Source organism: Olea europaea, unplaced genomic scaffold (genome assembly GCF_002742605.1).
Source record: "Olea europaea var. sylvestris unplaced genomic scaffold, O_europaea_v1 scaffold3108, whole genome shotgun sequence".
Classification (NCBI taxonomy): domain Eukaryota; kingdom Viridiplantae; phylum Streptophyta; class Magnoliopsida; order Lamiales; family Oleaceae; genus Olea; species Olea europaea.
In genome coordinates, this window is record NW_019249832.1 from 50,461 (window position 1) to 57,919 (window position 7,459).

Here is a 7,459-nt window from a genome sequence, read left to right on the forward strand (position 1 = left end):
GAACGCACTAAACATATCGATGTTAGGTTACACTTCATTAGGGATATAATATCACAAGAAGTAGTAAGACTTGAAAAAATTCACACACAGTACAATCCTTCAAATATGGGCACGAAAGTGCTACCACTGGTAAAGTTTAGAAGTTGCAAAGAGCTTCTAAATATCGGTACAGGTAAATGATTTCAATTTTATCGATTTTTCTAGAGGTGTCACTAATGGAAAAATATTTTTCTTTGCAGGTCCTTTGACACCAAGGTGGAGGTTGTTAGACATTATGTTGTCAAACGACCTCCCGGGCGATGATGAGAACTAATTTTATCAGTCAACATGAATGATTGAACGATAATTCAACATCGAATAATGGATGAACCGACCAAACGTTGCTTTACCTATTGGACGGCTAATACTCTTTGTGGCTTGTTGTTTCTTTCCATTGGAAATTAACCCTAGTCGAGCCTACTTACCATATCGACTTACCTTATGTTGGCCACTTAACATTTATATATATTGGTGGTTTTCTTTGACTCTTCACCCCCGTCCATATAGAACCCGAGAGCAAAGAGAGACTGCCGTTCTTCTTCTTGTGCCTTCTTCTTCGTGATTTTGTCGTGTCCAGCCGTGTCCTTCTGCCTTCATCTTCTTCGTGATTTCTTCTCCACCCCAATTGCTTGAGTCTTTGTGAACCTTACCTGAGTGGTATCCATCCTAAGTGTGTGGATTGAATCAACAAAGCAAGAGAAGAAAGCAACCATAGGAGAGGGTAGCGCCGGCGAGTTGGGGACTTTGGTTTTGATGTTGAATTCGATGTTTAATGGTTAACTGAGCCCGAAAATCACCGTGAGCAGCAAGAGGAAGGTCCTAACAGGTTAGACAAGTGTGATTGAAGAGGATAAATCTGACTTGTCTAGTTTTAACCGGAAAGCCCAAAATTGGCACAAAAACCTTGTCAAAACTCAAGATAAAATAGAGACAAGATGGAGCTGTGTGACACCGGCTGTTGTACCCCGTTTCCTCTAATAGCAAGTGTCTCAAGTTCCCATGTCCATTGAACATATAAGAACCTAAAAATGTTCATAATTACACGTGTACATGCTCTCTCTCAAAACTTCCTTCTGTGAAATCTTTCCAGGTAGTGCACAAGATGGGATTCGACATAGGCATTACATTAGCCTGTATGACTCTGGTAATCTTGATTATATCCGGTGTAATTCATGTTTGACATGGGAGAGGAATGGGGACGATAGTTTAGAAAATTGAGAGGTGGAATGGCGCTCGTAGATTCAAATATTCTGAACTCTATGCTCCTACTTAGGGATTTGGGAGAGGAATGCAACAGGAACTGGAGAATTGGGGAAAGTCCACAAGGGAGAAGTCCCCCGTACAGGTCTAGGAAGTTGCAATAAAGAGGATTGCTCATGATTCAATGCAAGAAATGAAAAAAATTGTAGCAGAAATAGAAAGTATGGATAGTCTTGCATAGAAACCTATTGCAATTGCATGGCTGGTGTCAAAAGCACGATGAGCTCCTTCTTGTTTACGACAACGCACCAAATGGAAGTCTCGATAAACTACTGTCGAGGGATCCTTGATAGAAAGAAAAGATGTGAAGTTACTTTTGAATCACCTCGTCTAAAAATTTAAACAAATACTTCTATTTATTTCAATTTTGTTTTTAACAGGTAAAAGATCCTAATCGATGTTGTACAGGCACTAACTTCACAAAGAATGTGATTATAGGATTGTTCACAGAGATGTGAAGCTGAGCAACATTCTCATAGATGCAGATCTAAATGCGAAGCTTGGGGATTTTGGTTTGCAAGGACTTGTGAACATGGAAATCATCCACAGATGACACACATTGTAGGAAAATTGGTATACCGGGCCCTTAACTTACACGGACATGTAAAGCAACAACAGCCACTGATGTTTATGGTTGTGGTGTAGTTATGCTAGAGTTAGCTAGTGGAAGAAAGCCAATTGAGCAACAAAAAAATGCCAAAGAACTCTTACTAGTCAACTGAATTAAAGATCTACTCTTCCAAGGAAAACTTATTCCAGCAGTTGATCCCACTATGGAGGAATTTAATTCATATGAAGTAGAATTTGTTCCTAGTCTTGGCCTCCTATACACACATCCTCATCCTGAATACAGATCCTCTATGAAAAGGGTGGTGCAATTTCCTCTTGGAGATGCCAATCTTCCGAATTTTCCTCCTGATCTTTACATTGAATCTGCTGGGGTTATGACTGAATATTCAGAGCAGATGATTCAGATCCTTCCGATGGTAGAGCAACTTCATCCAAGAGTACTAGCTTTTCAAGCTTTAACAAGGCAATTTCTAGCAAGTAGGCTATAGGGTACACGTTATATACCTTGCCGTATGGTACACACTTGACAGAACAGAGATCATTATGTGAATAAAAAAAATTAAAATCTTGTACATGGTACTGTCCATTCCTACTGTTTATGAAACATGCTGTTAAGGATTACACTTTTTTGAGATCGTATTTATGTATTAGAAAGGAGCATTAACGCACTCGTCTTTTGTACGTTAAAATCCATTTCTTGTTGGTGTTGAAAAAAAATGTAGGGAAATCTGAAAATTTAATGAACTCCAAGGTACGAAAAACGTTATCTTTTAAGAGATGTTTCGTCCCTATCCAACGAAATCACAACTGGGGTAAAATAGAAAATCACTCTCATGATACAATGGAAACGTTTGATTCAAACTGTGACGATTTGATCAAACCAAGAAGATATTCGAAAAGAACTGATGATACCAAGAGAAAGAGAGAAGAATAATTTTTTAATATGTTTTGCAAACGAGAATTCGCCCAGAATTTATAGAAATTGAAGCAACCATTTGAATAAGTGTATCCTTTGAAATGAATAACACGTCTGTTAGAATTTAACTGTAAAAAACGAACATATGTACCTATTCAAAGATTTTTGAAAATAAAATTCTCTTTCGGGGGGGTGTTGCCCTCGAGCCCTCACGGGGGGCGCTGGCCCCTCGACTCCGGCGACTTGATCAGGCAGGTCGATCCCCGTTGCGCAACGGCAAATACTAGTCGGGGCAGCAAATTATTCGCAAAACAAAACATAAATACATGCAAAATAATGAAAAATATCTAATATATCCCCCCTATTTTTCAAAATTTTGATTTAGAAAAGATGAAGCGGCTGCATTACAAAAATTGATTGCCTACGTACCCTTAACGGGATCAAGCCGCCGCAGTTCATGCAAACACACACAAAAGGCATCATCGTAGGAAATCGTACATAAAATGAAAGTAGTTTTTGACTTTGAACTTTCACTTAGTGTAAACAATTCAAAGTTTTGTCAAGGTGCTATGGTGAACGAATCTTGAACCAAGGACCCTATCATGACTAGTCGGAGTCATTACACATACTATTCCGATAAAAATGAGTGTCTCTTTTATACCAACGCATTAATGGCCTTGCGTATATCCCGAATTTCATAAGTGCTTTAGAAACGGTCTAAATCTCATAGAAAACGGCCTGCCTTTCTCACTCACATAGGTAAGTTCTTTATAAAGTAATTCTGCGAGTTACTTTCTCTCTCAATAGAACTTATTAAGGAATTAAATCCATCATCAACCATGCAGAATACATACACTAGAGATTTTATGAATGGGTTTGAACTAATACTCTAGTGTCTCGTCTAAGTTATACTTTAACTTGTTTGTACCCTTTGAACTTTGTTTATATTTCAAAACATAAGTAGGGTTCCCATTAAAGCTAACTGAAGTTATGTAGACCTCAATCACATTCCTTTCAATGTTTTCGCAATCATCTCTCTAGCCAATCCTTTTGTCAAAGGATCTGCTAGGTTATTCTTTGACTCTACATATTCAACGGTGATTACTCCTTGCTTAAGTAATCCTCGAAGAGACTGATGTCTAAGACTGAGATGTCGTTGCTTACCATTGTAAGTCTTGTCTGCTACCGAATATAAAGTAGCTTTACTATCACAATAGATCATCACAGTTGGAGATGGTTTCTCCCACAATGGGATATCTATTAGCAATTTTCTTAGCCATTCAGCTTCTTTACTTGCATCAGCCAAAGTAATAAATTCTGTCAACATAGTCGAATCTGAGATGCATGTTTGTTTCTTAGAACACCAAGAAACAGTTGCACCTCCTAAAGTAAAAATCCAACCTGTTGTGGATTTAGAATTTGATTCTATGTTGTTCCAACTTGCATCGTTGTATCCTTCAAATACAGCAGGAAATCCATGATAATGTAATCCATAATCAATAGTTCCTTTCAAGTATCTTAGGATTCTTGAAACCGCATTCCAATGTTCTTTTCCTGGATTACTAGTGAATCGACACAATATGCCAACTGCATATGCAATAACTGGTCTTGTGCAATACATAGCATACATAAGACTTCCAATCACACTTGCATATTTTAGTAGGCATGTATTTTTCATTAACTTAATACTAGGATCTATCGGAGTTGATGCGGGTTTATGACCCATATGACCAGATCTTTTAAGGATATTTTCAATATAATGAGATTGATTCAGCAATATGCATCCATCTTTTCTTATTATTTTAATCCCTAAGATCACATTTGCTTCGCCTAAATCCTTCATGTCGAAGTTAGACTCTAGCAATTGTTTGGTCTCCTTAAGTTAGGACCAAAAATAAGCATGTCATCTACATACAAGCAAATAAGAGTGCATGCACCATTTCTACATGTAGAATAGATACATTTATCTGCTTCATTAACTTTGAAACCGTTAGACAACATTACTTTATTAAACTTTTCATGTCATTGCATAGGGGCTTGTTTTAAACCATAAAAGGATTTGACTAGTTTACAAACTTTCTTTTCTTGTCTAGGTAAAACAAAACCATCGAGTTGCTCCATATATACTTCTTCCTCCAAATCACCATTTAGAAAAGCCATTTTTACATCCATTTGATGAGTTGAAGCAAGAGATAGCAACACGCGGATGGAAGATATCCTTGCTACGGGAGCATAAGTATCAAAATAATCTATGCCATGACGTTGTTTAAAACCTTTAGCTACTAATCGAGCTTTATACTTATTTATAGAGCCATCTGCATTTAATTTCCTCTTGAAATCCATTTACAACCTATTGGTTTAGAACCACGAGGTAAATCAACCAGTTTCCATGTTTGATTTGACATAATGGATCTCATTTCATCATTGATTGCTTTTTTCCAAAGAACAGCATTTCGAGAGGAAATGGCTTCTGAATATGTGACAGGATCACTATCATCATTAAGCATTAGCTTAGTCTGATGTGTAATATTATTTACATCACCTTCTAGCAAATAAGTCACAAATTCAGATCCGAAAGATTTTTCTTTCCTTTGTCTCTTACTCCTTCTAGGTTCTGTTTCCGATTGTGGTTCAACAGAAGTATCATCAAAAGATTCTTCATGAACTCTTTTAGAAGAACTAGAAGTAGTATTATTTTCAGCTTGCATAGTTGAAGACTTGTATATATTTTCAAAAAATTTAGCATCAATAGATTCGATAACATCATTGGATTCTAACTTCAGAAACCTATAAGCAGTACTGTTTTTTGCATAACCTATGCATACACATTTATAAGTTTTACTTCCTAATTTAGTAATCTCTGGATTTAGTTTTCTCACATATGCGAGACATCCCCATACCTTGAGACGGCTAATGTTAGGTTTCCGGTTGAACTACAACTCATATGGAGTTTTGTTAATCTTCTTCATAGGAATCCTATTTAGAGTATAACATGCACTTAAGATTGCTTCACCCCACCATTGATCAGGTAAGCCAGAACTAATAAGCATGCAATTCACCATTTCAACTAAAGTCCTGTTTTTCCTTTCTGCTACTCCATTTGATTCTGGTGAATATGATGGAGTAAACTCGTGAACTATACCATTAGTTTAACAGAATTTTGCTAATTCTGATACTTGGTATTCATCACCTCTATCAGAACGTAGGACTTTAATTTTTCGTTTTAATTGATTTTCCACTACTGCTTTATAAATAAGAAATTTGCTTAAAACTTCATCTTTACTTTTTAGTAAGTATACATAAGCATATTTCGAAAAATCATCTATAAAGGTCACAAAGTACTTATTCCCTCCATGTGAAACTTTACTATGCAAATCAGCCATATCAGAATGTATAAGACCAAGTAATTCAGATGTTCGCATAACAGATTTATGCGGTTTACACGTTATGTTACCTTGTACACATATATCACATTTGTTAACATCATCAAACTTACATTTAGGAATAATTCCTAAATTATGCATGTTTTTAATGGATTTAAAATTTATGTGGCATAATTTAGCATGCCATAAAGGTAAAGAATCAATAGTATAAGCAAAGTTATCATTTATTAAATTCATTTTGAACATACCGTTACATGAGTAACCTTTTCTGAAAAATACATTATTCTTAGATATTATAAGGTTATCAGACTCAATTACAAGCTTAAAACCTGCCTTGTTAAGGCGATCCTCAGAAATCAGGTTCTTGGTCATTTCAGGTACATGGAGAACTTCTGCCAAAGTCAGATTCTTTCCTGAAGTGAATTTCAGTTCAACTGATCCAGTTCCAACAACTTTAGCATGAACATTGTTAGCCATTTTTACTTCTCTTCCATCGATGCATTCTTTGTAAGTCTTGAACCAAGATCTGTCATTACTTACATGAATTGTAGCTCCGGTATCCAGCCACCATCCTACTTCAACTCTGATTGAGTTGGCTTCTTCCACCACAGCAACAAGGTTTGGATCATGATTTCCATCAGTCATATTTACTTGATCCTTCTTTGTCTTTTCGTTCTTTGCCTTCTCATCTTTTATTCGATGTCGGCATTCACGAGCAATATGACCAGATTTCTTGCAGTCGAAACAATCCCCCTTGAATTTTTTCTCAGAAGTTTCTACATAATCTTCCTTAAAACTAGAGTTTTTTACGCTTTTTGTTACCCTTATGATTTCCTTGAACCATATTTGCCTTTTCTGCCGCTTGATCATTATTTTCTTGTTTACGAGAGTCTTCCTCAATACGCAAATGACGCATGAGGGATTCCAAGGTATGCTTGGTTTCATCATGTTTGAGTTTCTTTTTATAGCCATTCCATGAACTTGGTAATTTTGCAATAATGGCTCCAACTTGAAATGCTTCAGGCAAGACAATTTCAGCATTCTTAAGATTAATAACAATAAGTTGTAATTCATGTACTTGGGTAAGAACAGATTTACTGTCCGTCATCTTGAAATCAAAGTAATTACCGATCAAGAATTTCTGATTGCTTGCCTCTTCAATACGATACTTGTTGTCCAATGTCAGCCACAATTCTTTTGTTGTTCCGATAGTTCTGTGTGCGCTGTAAGCAGAATCTAATAGTGTATTCAGAATATGGCCTCTGCACAGAAAATCATCATCCTTCCGTTT